The sequence below is a fragment of the Bos grunniens genome, chromosome 21 (genome assembly GCF_055505025.1).
Source record: "Bos grunniens cultivar Pamir isolate PY7600 chromosome 21, Bosgru_T2T1.0, whole genome shotgun sequence".
Taxonomy (NCBI): domain Eukaryota; kingdom Metazoa; phylum Chordata; class Mammalia; order Artiodactyla; family Bovidae; genus Bos; species Bos grunniens.
The window spans coordinates 41113088-41130327 of NC_141185.1; the positions used below are offsets into that span (position 1 = coordinate 41113088).

Sequence of the window (17240 nt, forward strand, 5' to 3'; positions counted from 1 at the left end):
ACCTCTCCAGAGAAAATCTATGGATGGAAGGGTTTTGGTTGATAGATATTGACAGCTGGGAAAACAGGCATTAATTTTAAATATAATAGGATTATGTTGGGAACACCTGGGGAAATGTGTAGATGATACAGACACTAGATAAGATGAAAATGCACTGAAATGATAAATAGAGATACTTGAATAGAAAAGAAAGTTCAACAGTTTGTACAGTATGATATCATTTGTCATTTACATGATAACATATATATTGTGTGAAAGAATATACACTAAGCTATTAAGAGTGTGAGTGCATATTCTCTGATTGTAGGAATATGATTTTTTTTATTTTTGTCTATATTTTCTAATTGTATAAAATGAACTGATATTGTTCCTATAGTAAGAGACTATTACAAATAAAATGCAGGGGAGCTTGAGTGTACCTGACTGATCGGAAAGTAGAACTGAGGGATGGTGTTATAAGAGACTCCACAATATGTTATCACATCAATACATATTTTATCTTTGAAAGTTTTCCTCTTGAATCAGGTTTGGGACAATGCGTAGGCTGTGCCCTAGTGTACAGTGAACTTTCTGATGTCAGTACTCTCCTAGTTTCTACAGGCCAGTGCAGTCTCTGCTTTAGCTTTGTCACTGGGAAGCCTAAAGAATCTCATCAAACACAAGAAGAGCCCTAGTGTGGCATCCTTGTGCATAAGAAAGATAAATGTGGGCTGAATGGTTATCACTTAAATGGATTTATTTCTGGTTGAGTATCTGAAGGTTGGGGATTAAGGGTAGGGATAAATCAAACAGTAATAGCTAAAACTCACATATTCTCAATATATACCAGACTCCTTTCCTGGTGCTTTACAGATATTAATTTGTTTAAAGCAATAGCCATATGGAGTAGGTCATGTATCATATGGCAATCTTTGTTAGAGATGATGCAGGGCTAAAGTATAGACTGGGGAAAGTTGCATCAACTTGCCCTGGCTCAAGCCTAGCACTGTAGCTACAACCTGTGTGAACCTGAGAAAATTATTTACTCTCTGTGCCTCAGTGCCCTCATCTGTAAAAAGTAGGGTGATACTTGATTTTTTCAACAAACATTTAACAAATACCTACTATAGGACAGAACTACAAATGTCACTCCCTGCTCTTAAGGAACCTGTCATTTCCCGAGGAAGAGAGACATGTATTCAACTAAACGTAAGCAATTTTTCTTTAAGATCTATAAAGTGCCAACGCTTCACTCTCATGTATAAAAGATGTAAGCTCCTGGTTTGAAATTAATATTCTTTATCATTTTGAGAAAAACATTTCTATTTTAGTTTACTAAGTTTAAAAATATGAGACTAGATGTTTATATTTTGAAAGTATCATTTCAATATATACTGCAAATGTTTACTTTTCCCTCTTTGACTTTTTTATGTGCTGAATTAAGGTAACATATCTTCCTGTACAAAAATATCCTTGAATTTTTGAATCCATCCCAATTAAGCATAACATTCTATCTTCTTAATATTGCTTTGGATTCCAGTTGCAAATAGTATGTTTAGAATGTTTTCACTGATATTTATATGTAAGACCAGTCTTTCAAATTTTTTTATTAATAGACTTTTTTGAAACCCAAGAACCATTCTTTGTTCAGTATGTTTCAATGAGAAATGATTAACTGGTTATATCAAAACTAATTACAAGAAAGAGAAAAGTACCACAAGTGTAAACTATAAATGAGAAGTAGGCTGTAACAACAGAAGCAGAAATTGGAACACAAATTATGACACTCTTAAGTTTAGAAATTAAATCATACTAGTATAATTGAAAAATTATTAAATATATCTACTATCTATTCACTCAATTTAGAAAATTTACTTAACTGCTCTTAAAAATCAATAAAATCAATAAAAGAAATTTTTGTTATACTTGATATTTTTAAAGCACTAACCTTTTTTTTTTTTTTTTAATAAAAGGGCATATTAAGTATTACAATTTCCAAATGCACCACTTACAGGGTTTATATGAGAAATGTTTGGCAATTTTGGCTCTGAAAAGAAACTGCAATTTTGGTTTGAAACTTTGGCAAATGAATGACAGAATTTATGTGTACCCTTTAGGTAGAACCAGACGTGTTGATTTGGTTCCGAGTTATCGTCTGAAAGATATTCCATTTTTCAAAAAGTCCAAATTCTACACAAATATGCACATTTATGATGACAGAGTTATATTCTTGGGAATTACCAAGCTCTTCTCTCAGTCTCATGTTTTATGAAATGTTAGAGTTAATAGTAACTATTTTCAAAGATGTTTCTTCCACAGAAAAAGGCATTTCAAGGGGAATTTAAAAACTGAAATACAACATTCTTCTGAAATTGAACTCTCATATATATATATTATGGAAACAAAAACATAAATTTGCACGGAATGTTCCTAAGTTCAAAACAGGGACAAGATTTACTAAGCTATTCTTAATGCCTTCTCCTTGAGCCAACTTTGTGCTCAGTTTTTCTAAAAAAATCATTTCCTCAATGTCAATTGCCTCGCATTTTTATGAAATCTGCACTTAGCACTGAACCCCGTCAGTTAAAAATCTCTTTCAAAACAAAGCAAAATGCCAGGCTGCTTTATTTTACACTTAGTTTCATCCCCTTGTGCTGTTTACTGTGCTTGGGAATTGTGTTCCTTCACAGCTGGCAGTTCTAGAAAGCACCGCCGTGTGCACCTAGGTGAGCAGCCATTCTGCAGATAGGAGAAACAAGCCCACAGATCAAGATCAATGCAGGCTGGAAATCTGACAGCAAGAGTAAGAAAAGGAAAACACTAAAGAAAATGCAAATACATTTTTTTCTCTATCCTTCAAGTACAAGCCAAATGTCCTTCACACAGAAGCTACACCAACCAGCTAAGGTGGCTCCAGGCCAGAGGAAAATGGCTTTTCAGTATCACACATGCCAAAGAAGACATATGGGCAGAAAGAAACCTCAGTACACAGTGCAGATTCCCATTTGGTTTCAATCATGTGCAATTTCCTTTATTTCATAAGGTAAAGGGTTTAACTATTCTGTCCAAATCCTATAACACAATGGCGGATCTGTTAAGATACCAGGAATTTTCATGTGGTTCTACAATTAATCCACTGATTACCCTCTGCATAAGTCAGAAGGTAGGTCAGAGACATGGATAAAAATTGAAAATGGGGTCTACCCTGGCCAGGCCCTTTGGCAGAGATGCAGGGGTAGTTCAGAATTTGATCATGGTTTAAGGATGCTTCATCCGTTTTACTCTTAAGGCTTAATTGCTGGCTTTATGCAGGTTATGCTATGCTAAGTCACTTCAGTTGTGTCCAACTCTGTGCGACCCCATAGACGGCAGCCCACCAGGCTCCCCTGTCCCTGGGATTCTCCAGGCAAGAACACTGGAGTGGGTTGCCATTTCCTTCTCCATTACGCAGGTTAGGGGAGAAGATATTCTACTGTTGTGTTTAACCAGTGTTCACATTCAACAGAACTTCAAAGGCTATTTTGAAGCAAAAATATAATTGAACAGTGTCTAATACGTTATCACTTGCAACTAAGTAATAAAAAGGCTTGTCAGCTCCTCAAAGAAGCTCCATCACTCAAATATCCCACAGCTTACCTCTTCCATACAACAAGGAAGCTAACAAAACAATCAACGTCTCATTGGTGTTTATGATACCATTGTTATAGATATGATTTTACCTACTACAAACTGAGGTTTAAAATGCTTTTCCATGGTGTTTTAGTTTTGTGTATATGTATTGAATGATATTCAGAAATAATTTATATTATTATTATATATAGCTTTTTCTTATTTATATTGATATGAATACCATTTATTGTAGACAGGATAATTTTTATTGTTAATTTAAGTAATTATGGAAATAAATGAAAATTTATTTTAATATAAAAGCCAATGATGGAATTAAAAGATGAACCACTTATAAAAGGAAATCTGATACTGTTTTTATTTGTATGTATTACTTTTAAAGCTTTTGTTTTACTATATTGGATATCATATAGTTTTACAGACATCCTAGGATTACTCTGAAATGTATGAAGAGCAAATGGATAAAGAAAAAAAAATAGCTTATCCATGAGCGATATATGGTTAAGTGACATAAGAAACATTATGAACAAGTTACCTTCAACATAAATAAAACAAATAGCTCAATATCCAAACTGTGGATAAAATGAGGAAATGGATAATGAGTTGGAAGAAGGGCGCTGCAGTAAAGATGCCAATGAAGCCAAGATATACAGCAAATCAAAGAAATTTAAACGTGTGAATTAGCTGCTAATCTGTCAGCATTTTAAGTTTTCCTTCAAATTTCCTACTGAGCATTCTATTTTTCATCACTCTGTGCCTGTGGTGGTTATGAAATTCATAACCAGATTCACAGTATTTACACTGGCAGAGAGAGGTTGGGATTTAGCAATGGAAATGAAAAACAACATTTTTATTCAAGATTTCTTGAATTTACCATGGGGTAGCTCATTTATTTACATCATCTGATGTGAATAGCCAATTCATTGGAAAAGTCCCTGATGCTGGGAAAGATTGAGGGCAGAAGGAGAAGAGAGAATCAGAAAATAAGATGGCTGGATGGCATCACCAATGCAATGGACATGAACTTGGGCAAACTCTGGGAGATGGTGAAAGACAGGGAAGCCTGGCATGCTGCAGTCCATGGGGTCGCAAAGAGTCAGACCAGACTGGGCAACTGAACAACAACATCAATCATTTAACAAGTATAAGATACTCTAATAGTAACACAATAGAGAAGGCTGACCAGGGCATCAGCCAATAAGCAGCAAATTGCCAGCAACTCTACAATCTGTCCTCCTATCTCCTTCTGGCCCCTCAATTTCAAAAGCAAATATACCTGAACCATAAGCCAAAGTATTTCTTAAAATATGAAAACAAAAAGAGATGTAAAAGAATAGTAAACACTGGACATGGTACAATCACTCTTTGTGAGCCCATGGACTGTACAGGCCATGGAATTCTCCAGGCCAGAATACTCGAGTGGGTAGCCTTTCCCCTCTCCAGGGCATCTTCCCAACTTAGGGATCGAACCCAGGTCTCCCACATTGCAGGTGGATTCTTTACCAGCTGAGCCACAAGGGAAGCCCAAGAATACTGGAGAGGGTAGCCCACCCCTTCTCCAGCGGATCTTCCCAACCCAGGAATCAAACCGGTGTCTTCTGCATTGCAGGCAGATTCTTTACTAGCTGGACTATCAGGGAAGCCCATGGTACATCACACGCAAGTCAAATCTGAGAAAACAGTAACACAAAGCATTCTGAAGTACCTAGAGGGAGCTCCAGACAGACTGCCATACTTTGCAGCAGGGCCTCTGTCTCTCAGTGTTTATAATCCAGGTCAGAGTCATCCTAAACTTGTTCTTTCGTCTGCTGTGTATCAGCCTACAAAAGTAAATGCCAGAGAGAAAAGTGCGTAACAGAGCTAAAAGTATGCTTCTCCTGGATGAAACTGAAAATGATAAATGCACGGCTGCAGAGACCAGGCAAAAGTCCTAAATAGATATAATCGTGGGTAGAAAGGATAAAAAACATTGTAACTACTCCATTTAGTAATTACTAATCCAGTACTTTTCTTTGGGTTGAAGGCTTTTTCCTGCCTCTACCACTGATACCAGAGTTTTCCTGAGTTTCAGAAGAAATCGTCGAGATAAAAATTTTCTAACTGGGATGTGAATTTTAAACAAAAATTCTGCCTTGTATTTTTTAGATCCCATGTCCCTTCTGGGAAGACATATTACTAGTTCATGATGAGTGTGTGTTTGTAATATTGATGGCTCACATTTGGGATTATGCCAAATCCAAATTATGTTTATTAAGGCATGTGAACAATACCTGTGTAAGTAATGTTACTTAACTCTAATTTTCTTAGGCTTTCATTACACATATTAATTCAAACGAGAAAATTATGCATGTAGAAAAATATAAAACAAAAAGTTAGTTTGAAGAGAGACATTCTTTCCCACTAAGAATACACTGCCTTAAAAACACATGTGTGTAAGCCTCTGACAGTAACATCCTATGCTCGGTTTGTCTTTTTATAGGATAGAAACAAGTTAAAATACAGGTTAAAGAAGGTTACTAGTGGAATTCGGGGGGGTGGGGAGCGGAATTAAATACTCAGGTTTCTTTCCTTTTTCATAACACCGTTACGACTTAAAGCATTTGCCCCACATCTGAAACATGTAACATTCTATTTGACATGCAGCCACCTCACAACAAGGCTTTGTGTGTTTCCAGCAGTGAGGCTGTTGTGGTCAACAGCCAATTAACCACTTACTAGACACACCTTTCTCCCCAGGGACAAACTGGACTCCCTAACAGACACATTATCTTTTTCGGGAGTGCAAAGTACATTGTAAAGCAGTGAAGCATAATTTCCATGGTGGCATCTAAAGCAGAAAGAGTTCACGCAACTTTGACTCTCAGATGGTATACCAACACCCTGACCACAAGCAAAACACATCTTTGCACATAGTGCTGGGCTCTGTTACTATTCAGCACAGGCTTAGAATACACTCAGGTACTACCTGTCATCAGAGGAGAAACTCCCTTTATGCGGATCGATAAGGTAGAAGAAGCAGGCTCTCTCATGTAATCCATAAGAATTCTGAAACGGCAGTTTAATCTTGGAAGATATGAATGTTCACTTTCCCAATTTTGTGGAAAAATGTTTGTTAGTTCAAACATTTGAACTAACAAAGTTCCAAAGTTTATGCATACAACAGAGGCAAAGACAGAACTAAAATAAGGAGGAGGACCTTGCAGAGTAAGGATCTACATCAACATTCACCTATTGTAAGGTTGAAACAGGGAATGAAGGAAAAGGGGGCAGGGGAATGACAGAAAAGGGAATCACCGCTGTCACTACTGAATACAAAAGGGGAAAAAAAAAAAAACCCAAGGAAGCCAATATGGAATAGCATGTGAAGAGTTCGCATGCGACAGTGAAGAGTTAAGTCATAACTGGACTGTCAGCTTCACTGAGAGCAGATGCATGCTTACTTTGTTTACCATTAGATCCTCACATCTAGAAGTCAATGCTCAAATAATAAGAAATGTGTTCAATGAATAAATGTTCTGCCTTTGGAAACTGTAATTCTATAGCTGTTGAATCTAAGATTTATATACCCTTTGGGACATTCCCACCAGCTATACCCGCTTCAGAAAGCTCCTTTACACCACCACCATGACAAGGCATTATCTAAACTACCGGCAACCCAGTGCTCATGACAAAACCATTTCTATATTCCAGCAACAACAACAACAAAATCTGACCTTTCTTCATCCTTTCAAGGACAGCAGGGTGCTGGTGGTAATGAACATGAGAAGTTCTAATGAAGCTCATATACAGGGAACAGAAAAAGATCTGTCTAGTCTTTTCCTTTTGAATAAACTTAAGGCATATTATCTATAACTTTCTGTAACTTTCTATCATGTATGCCCTATGCAGAAAGGCACAGGTGGCTCAGATGATAAAGAATCTCCCTGCAATGCAGGGGATTTGGACTTGATCCATTGGTCAGGAAGATCTCCTAGGGAAGGAAATGGCATGGACAACAGCAAATATCTCCAAAGAAAAGCATTATGCTCACTGTCAAGGGCAAATGAACTATGGCATCAGTCAAAGCGTAATGTACCAAGAGAATGCCAGGAGGATAGAGGGCAATGCAATTATGTTTTACTTTACTGAAAAATAATGTTTTAGAAAACATCTTTTTACCTTGGTCTCTTAGCCTTATAGTGGAAACAGCACTTAGCTTGTAAGTCTTCAAAATACATTCTTTCATCCTTTAAAGAAAAACTCTTGAGGAGGGAAGCAGGTCTGCTGTCTATACACATAGCATATCACACTATACAAACTGTCCTGCTTAGAAACTACTCATGTGGCATCTGGTTTTTGTACAAGATGTGGGCTATTTCTACACTGTCACAACAAATTGGAGAATTAAAAAATAAACTATTTTTGGATTGAGATAGAAGGGGAAAAAAACATGCTATGACAGAAAGGCACTGAACCGAGAACCAAGAGTCCTGGATTCCACTCTGACACTGCTGGTGGGAATGTAAGCTGATGCAGCTGCCATGAAAAACAGTATGGAGTTTGCTCAGAAAACTAAAGTAGAATTACTATATGATCCAGTAATCCCACTCCTGGGAATACACCCAAGATAAAACTATAATCCAGAAAAATACATGAACCCCTATGGTCATAGCAGCACTATTCACAGTAGCCAAGACATGGAAGCAACCTAACTGTCCATCAACAAATGAATGAATAAAGAAGATGTGGTGTCTATGTACAATGGAATATTACTTCATCATTAAAAAAATGAAATAATGCCATTTGCACCAACATGTAGGGTCTTAGAGATTATCATACTAAATAAGTCAGAAAGACAAATACCATGATATCACTGAATGTGGAATCTAAAATATGGCACAAATGAACATATTTACAAAGCAGAAACTGACTCATAAGAGAACAGACTGTGATTGCTAGTAGGAACAGGGGAGGGAGAGGGATGGACTGGGAGCCTGTGGTAGCTGAATGCAAATGACTACATTCCGAATGGATAAACAAGGTCCTAATGTATAGCACAGGGAACTATAATGCAAATCCTGTGATAAACCATAATGAAAAACAATATACAAAAGAATGTCTATATGTGTACAGCTAGTCACTTTGCTGTACAGCAGAGATTGGCACAACATTATAAAACAACCGTATTTCAATAAAAAATTTTAAAAAATATTTTAGAATATAACAGAAAAAGAATATACTTTATAATTTCTTTAGAAATAGTGAGAGCAATTGAGAGAAGATTTAGAAAGAATAACTTTTCCATTATAGTGTGCTTATTAAATTGTCTAAAGATGAGGGAAAAAAAAAAAAAGCAGAGTCCTGGATTTCAGGTCTCGCAGGCAGACAAGCTCCACTTCCACTCTGGGTCTCTGCTGCCTTGCTGGCATGAAGAGGGGCCTCAAAGGAAGATCACTAACATTTCTTCTAGATGTCATGTCTCCTATGGCAGGCTCTGCTATACTATCCCCACTCTCACTAAGGGAGAGACATAGAGCTCTCCCTTCAGCAGACCCAGACTTCTTATTTACTCTGACAAATATACCCTCAGGAAATCATGGTAGTCCCCTGAATCATTTTCTGTTTTCCTCCTAAAATGTTCTGGCCAGTCGTTTTTCTAAAACCTTCCCATGACACTAACACTTACTAGTATTAGTCACTTCAGGCATGTCTCTTTTCGACACCATTGACTGTAGCTGGCCAGGCTCCCCAGTCCGTGGGATTTTCCAGTCAAGAATACTGGAGTGGGTTGCCATTTCCTCCTCCAGGGGATCTTCCTGACCCAGGGATTGAGCTCATGTCTCCCACACTGCAGGCAGATTCTTTACACTTATTAAGGAGCAACTATATCCCAGGTATTGTTGAGTGTTTTATAAGACTAACTTCTTTAAACCTCATGACTGCACACTGCTATTCCCAAGTCAAGCATAGGGATCTGAGACGGTGAAAGGTAGAGATATCACAGACCATTTTCAGAGTTCTGTTGAAGTCTGGGGTTGGGGTAAACCTGGGGCTGGGGACCTTTAGACCAAAGGTTATCTACCATTTATGTGGTACCTGACCAGTACACAGCAGATGGCAATGCCCTTACTACTGTGAGTATGTTAGACATCACTCATTTTATTCAGGTATCGTAAAGGCATTCTTCTACAGGCTTCTCTTTATCCATTTGACCAGCCTCTCGGAATCAAGTGGTTTTCCTTTCCCCCTACCACACTGCAGCACCCGGTACTTACGTCTTTCATTTCTCTCTCCTCTTTCTTCTTTTGCCTCTCCTCTCTCATCTTTATCTACTCCTCTTTCTTCTTTTTCAACTCCTCTTCCTTCTTTCTCAACTCCTTTTCCTTCATTTTCCACTCCTCATCATCCTTTTTCCTCTCCTCTTCCTTCTGTTTCCAATGTTCCCTTTGCTGTGCTAAGTGCTATTTTTTGCACTGTAGGTCAGCTTTAACTCACTTTTGTTAGACATCTGTTTCCTTTGAGTAAAAGAAGAAAAAAGTGAATACACAAAATAACTTTTCTGTATTATCATTGCAAAAATCATTCAAAAGGAAATCAAGCTTGAAAATAGAACTTGTGGGCAGTAAAAGATTGCACATCTTAACCTCTGTAGAAGAATCCAGTAAATTAAGTTTGATCTGGTCTCCCTCTACATAAAATCATCCCTTTTCTCATACACATAAATATCTGAAAAAAATAAAATGTTATAGTCTACTCTGGCCTGAAGAATAATAGCAACTTACTTTAGAACAGGTAACACATTTTTTCTATACAAGTTTCTTAACAAGTATACAAAAAATAAATAATAAAACAATCAAAAAGAACAATTATTAGACAAGAACGAACCCATTCATCCTCACACGGAGAAAAGAAAATGGGCTGTCATAAACTAGAGAGACATGCCCTACTCAAATTTCTATGGCTCAATAAACATTCCTCCACTGAGCTTGGGCACATAGGGATTTCATTTTGCCCAACATTATACACATCAGTGAGGACAGCCACTGAAGACCTAACATGTTAATCTTCTTTTCCTGTAAAACTCCTCCTGAACTGTCACAGTTAATTTCATCTCCATACAACCTTATCTCTATAAAACTTTTATTTGCATAATGAATGCAATATTGATTAGCCTGGCACTTTCTCTTTTCAACGCAAAAGATGTTTGTGAACACATGAATTAGGAGATAACACCATGACATGATCTTGGGAAAATTTATCTGAAAGAGATTTTTTAATCTTAATGGTGAGGATGATCCTAGTGGTGATGGTACCAGAAATTTCAAATAAAGTGAGTTTGGGAAAGACTCTCATCAATGATCAGTGATTATATTTGTCTCTTTTCTGCTTTCAATTGGAAACTAACAAATGGAAGCACTGAGAAATAAAGAACCCTTCTCCAACCCAACAGGAAATAGGCAATCTCCCAGAAAAAGAATTCAGAGGAATGAAAACAAAGATGACCCAAAATCTTGGAAAGAAAATGGAGGCACGGATAGAGAAGATGCAAGAAATGTTTAACAAGGAGTTTGAAGAATTAAAGAATAAACAATCAACAATGCAACAACTGAAATAAAAAATACACTGAAGGAACCATGGTTGAAAAAGACACATGTACTCGAGTGTTCATTGCAGGACTATTTACAACAGCTAGGACATGGAATCAACCTAAACATCCATCAACAGAGGAATGGATAAAGAAGTTGTGATACATGTGTACAATGGATATTACTCAGCCATAAAAAAGGAATGCATTTGTGTCAGTGCTAATGAAGTGGATGAACCTAGAGCCTATTATACTAAGTAAAGTAAGAAAGAGAAAAATAAATACTGTATATTAACACATGTATAGGGAATCTAGAAAGATGATACTGAAGAACCTATTTGCAGGTCAGCAATGGAGACAAAGACATACAGAACAGACTTATAGACACGGGGGCATGGGAAAGGAAAGGGTGGAATGAATGGAGAGAGTAGTGTGGAAACATACACACTATTATATGTAAAATAGACAGCCAGTGGGAATTTGCTGTATGACTCAAGAAATTCAAACCAGGGCTCTATGACAGCCTAGAGGAGTGGGATGGGGTGAGGGGTGGGAGGGGGGTTTTTAAGCAGAAGGGTACATATGTTTACCTATGGCTGATTCATGTTAATCTATGGCAGAAACAACACAATATCGTAAAGCAATTATCCTTCAACTAAACACAAGTAAATTAAGGGAAAAAATTCACTGGAGGAAACCAACAGAAGAGTAAATGAGGCAAAAGAACGCATAAGTGAGCTGGAAGACAGAATGGTGGAAATAACTGAAACAGAGCACAATAAACAAAAAAGAATAAAAAACAATGAGGACACTCTCGGAGACCTACAGGACAACATTAAACATAACAACATTCGAGTCATAAGGGTCCCAGAAGAGAAGGACAAAAGGAAAGGCCATGAGAAAATATTTGAGGAGATTATAGTTGAAAACTTCCCTAAAATGGGAAGGGAAATAGCTACCCAAGTCCACAAAGCCCAGGAGTCCCCATACAGGATAAACCCAAGGAGAAACATGCCAAGACACATATCAAACTAAGAAAAATGAAATACAAAGAAAAATATTAAAAGCAGCAAAGGAAAAGAAACAAATAACATACAAGGGAACACAAGCCCCAAAGGCTACCAGCTGATCTTTCAACAGAAACTCTACAGGCTAGAAGGGAATGGCAGAACATACTTAAAGTGATGAAAGGGTAAAACCTACAACCAAGATTACTTTTTCCAGCAAGGATCTGGATTCAGATTCAAAGGAAAATCAAAAGCTTTACAGACAAGCAAAAGCTAACAGAATTCAGCATAACCAAACCAGCTCTTCAACAAATGCTAAAGAACTTCTCTAGACAGGAAACACACAAAAACAGAGGCCTACAAAAACAAATCCAAAATGATACAGTAAGCGGTAACAGCATCATACATACCAATAATCACTGCAAATGTAAAGAGCTAAATGCTTCAACCAAAAGGCACAGACTGGCTGAATGTATACAAAACAAGACCCCTATATATGTTGTTTACAAGAAACCCACCTGAGACCCAGGGATGTATACAGAATGAAAGTGAGGGGCTGGAAAAAGATATTCCATGCAAATGGAAATCAAAAGAAAGATTAGCAATTTCATCTCAGATAAAAAAATTGAAAGACCGTTACAAGACACAAAGCCATTATAAATATATATACACCCAACATAAGAGCATCTCAATATGCTAACAACTATGAAAGGGGAAATCAACAGTAACACAATAATAGGGGGGACTTGAACACCCCACTCACACCAATGGACAGATTATCCAGACAGAAAATAAGGAAACCAGGCTTTAAATGATACACTGGACTAGTTGGACCTAATAGATATACACAAATCAATATTTGTTTTCATCCAAAAACAATAGATTTCACTTTTTTCTTAAGTGCACATGGAACATTCTCCAGGATAGATCAGATACTGGGCCATAAATCAAGCCATGGTAAATTTTTAAAAACTGAAATAATTTCCAGCATCTTCTCTGACCACAACAATATGATTAGACATCAACTACAGAAAAAAAAAATTATTAAAAAAACACATACACATGGAAGTTAAACAACATGCTTCTCAATAACCAACAGACTACTGAAGAAATCAAAAAGGAAACATAAATATGCATAGAAACAATTAACAATGAAAACACAACAATGCAAAACCTATGGGATGCAGTAAAAGCAATACTATGAGGGAAGGTTATAGCAATACAAACCTATCTCAAGAAACAAGAAAGACTACCAAATAAACAATTTCATCTTACACCTAAAGCACTTAGAAAACAAACAAAAAAACCCAAAGTTAGAAGGAAAGAAATCATACAGATCAAAGCAGAAATAAATGAAAAAGAAATGGAGACAACAGCAAAGATCAATAAAACTAAAAGCTGGTGCTTTGAGAAGATAAACAAAATTGACAAACTGTTAGCTAGACTCATCAAGAAAAAAAGTGGGGGGGAGAGGGAGAAGATGCAGATCAATAAAATGGAGAAAGGAGAAGTTAGAGAAAGTAGAAATGTAAAAGGAGAAGTTACAAAAGATAACAGAAATACAAAGGATCAATAAGATACTATGAGCGACTATATGCCAATAAAATAGACAAACTGGAAAGAGACAAATTCTTACAAATGTTTTACCTTCCAAAACTGAATCAGGAAGAAATAGAAAATAGGAACATACCAGTCACAAATATGAAAATTGAAACTATAATAAAAAAATCTTCCAACACACAGCAGGCCAGGGCCAGCCGGCTTCACAGGCGAATTCTACTGAAAGTTTAGAGAAGAGCTAGCACCTATCCTGCTCAAACTCTTCCAGAAAATCGCAGAGGAAGGAAAACTCCCAAACTCAATCTATGATACCAAAACTGGAATATACCACAAAAAAAGAAAGTTACAGGCCAGTATCACTGAACATAGATGCAAAAATCCTCAACAAAATTCCAGCAAACAGAATCCAACAACACATTAAAAGGATCATACATCATGATCAAGTGGGGTTTATCCCAGGATGCAAGGATTTTTTAATATACGCAAATCAATCAATGTGATACACCATATTAACACATTGAAAGATAAAAACCATATGATCATCTCAATAGATGCAGAAAAAGCTTTTGACAAACACCCATTTATGATTAAAAAAAAAAAAAAAAAAAACTCTCCGGAAGGTAGGCACAGAAGGAATATACCTCAACAAAACAATGGCCATATATGGTCTATCCACAGCGAACATTATTCTCAATGGTGAAAGCCCTCTTTTCATGTCTCTGCTGTTAAAATGAGGCCATCAATATTAGGATATTTTGCTCCATTGTGCTTTTTTTTACTTACTCTTGAAATAAAAATGAAACACAGCAAGAATTTTCTCTAAAACCAGGAACAAAACAATGGTGCCCATTCTCGCCACTAGTATTCAAATAAAAGGAATCAAGATTGGAAAAGAAGTAGAACTCTCACTGTTCATAGATGACGTGATGCTTTACATGGAAAACCCTAAAGATACCACCAGAAAATTACTAGCACTGATTAATGAATACAGTAAAGTCACATATAAAATTAATATACAGAAACTCCTTGCATTCCTATACACTAACAATGAACAATCAGAAAAAGAAATTAAGGAAACAATCCCATTCACCATTGCTACAAAAAGAATACAACTCTTAGGAGGAGACTTCCAGTTCAAGATGGCAGAGTAGGACTTGCACTCTCCTCCTGCAAGAGCACCAAAATCGCAACTAGCTGTTGACCAACCATCCACAGGAGGACACTGGAACCTATCAAAAAAAAAAAGATACTCCACGTCCAAAGACAAAGAGGAAGCCACAGCAAGATGGTAGGAAGGGCACAATCACAATAAAATCAAGTCCTATACCCGCAGGGTGGGTGAATCACAAACTGGAGAACAATAATACCAAAGAAGTTCTCCCACTGTTGGGAAGGTTCTGAACCCCAGGTCAGGCTTCCCAGCCTAATGATCGGACAAAGGGACTGGGAATCCCCAGGGAATCTGACCTTGAAGGCCAGCAGGATTTGATTACATGACTTCCACAGGACGGGGGAAACAGACACTCCAGTCTTCAGTTCAGTTCAGTCGCTCAGTCGTGTCCGACTCTTTGCGACCCCATGAATCGCAGCACACCAGGCCTCCCTGTCCATCACCAACTCCCGGAGTTCACCCAGACTCACGTCCATCGAGTCAGTGATGCCATCCAGCCATCTTATCCTCTGTTGTCCCCTTCTCCTCCTGCCCCCAATCCCTCCCAGCATCAGAGTCTTCTCCAATGAGTCAACTCTTTGCATGAGGTGGCCAAAGTACTGGAGTTTCAGCTTTAGCATCATTCCTTCCAAAGAAATCCCAGGGCTGATCTCCTAAAGAATGGACTTGTTGGATCTCCTTGCAGTCCAAGGGACTCTCAAGAGTCTTCTCCAACACCACAGTTCAAAAGCATCAATTCTTCGGCGCTCAGCCTTCTTCACAGTCCAACTCTCACATCCATACATGACCACAAGAAAAACCATAGCCTTGACTATATGGACCTTTGTTGGCAAAGTAATGTCTGTGCTCTTGAATATGCTATCTAGGTTGGTCATAACTTTCCTTCCAAGGAGTAAGAGTCTTTTAATTTCATGGCTGCAGTCACCATCTGCAGTGATTTTGGAGCCCCCCAAAATAAAGTCTGACACTGTTTCCACTGTTTCCCCATCTATTTCCCATGAAGTGATGGGACCAGATGCCATGATCTTCGTTTTCTGAATGCTGAGCTTTAAGCCAACTTTTTCACTCTCCTCTTTCACTTTCATCAAGAGGCTTTTGAGTTCCTCTTCACTTTCTGCCATAAGGGTGGTGTCATCTGCATATCTGAGGTTATTGATATTTCTCCTGGCAATCTTGATTCCAGCTTGTGCTTCTTCCAGCCCAGCATTTCTCATGATGTACTCAGCATATAAGTTAAATAAGCAGGGTGACAATATACAGCCTTGACGTACTCCTTTTCCTATTTGGAACAAGTCTGTTGTTCCTTGTCCAGTTCTAACTGTTGCTTCCTGACCTGCATACAGGTTTCTCAAGAGGCAGGTCAGGTGGTCTGGTATTCCCATCTGTTTCAGAATTTTCCACAGTTGATTGTGATCCACACAGTCAAAGGCTTTGGCATAGTCAATAAAGCAGAAATAGATGTTTTTCTGGAACTCTCTTGCTTTTTCTATGATCCAGTGGATGTTGGCAATTTGATCTCTGGTTCCTCTGCCTTTTCTAAAACCAGTTTGAACATCTGGAAGTTCACGGTTCACATATTACTGAAGCCTGGCTTGGAGAACTTTGAGCATTACTTTACTAGTGTGTGAGATGAGTGCAATTGTGCAGTAGTTTGAGCATTCTTTGGCATTGCCTTTCTTTGGGATTGGAATGAAAACTGACCTTTTCCAGTCCTGTGGCCACTGCTGAGTTTTCCAAATTTTGCTGGCATATTGAGTGCAGCACTTTCACAGCATCATCTTTCAGGATTTGGAATAGCTCAACTGGAATTCCATCACCTCCACTAGCTTTGTTCATTGTGATGCTTCCTAAGGCCCACTTGACTTCACATTCCAGGATGTCTGGCTCTAGGTGAGTGATCACATCATCGTGATCACTCACTTAATACCACTGTATCAGGATTGGTGAACAGAAAAATAACAGAATTCTGTATCACCAAAACTACCATTTAATAGAAAAACCTGTAATCACTTTTTAAAATCCATATGCATATCAGAATTATCTTGGGATTTTTTGAAAAATACAAATGCCCATATACTGCTTTTTTTTCAGCAGAGCTCCAGATATATTTTTAATGAGCAGCCATGTTTAAAAGCCACTGGATTATATCAGGATCTTTTACTTTTATCTAGTTTGTTTTACTTTTTCTATTTCATATTCAGTGCTCCTATTTCATTCACTTTATGTTTTCCAATTTTTCCATCTCCTCTTTTTGATGTTCTTTCTCAAGACTTTATCAAGCATAGAAAAGCCCTTGTATACATATTAATAATATGCATAATATATATATTTA

General features: G+C 37.6%; 1 long non-coding RNA gene across 6 annotated transcripts in view; it reads right to left on the reverse strand.

The window, feature by feature from the left end:
* Positions 1-17240, reverse strand: part of LOC147349486 (uncharacterized) — a 133860-nt gene that overhangs the window by 19647 nt on the left and 96973 nt on the right. For 3 of the 6 annotated variants that reach the window (XR_015149852.1, XR_015149853.1, XR_015149851.1), the window contains exon 2: positions 9861-10100. The exons of the other annotated variants lie outside the window; for them this stretch is intronic. This is a non-coding gene — a long non-coding RNA (uncharacterized LOC147349486). The remainder of the gene's footprint in view (positions 1-9860; positions 10101-17240) is intronic. 6 annotated transcript variants of the gene reach the window in all.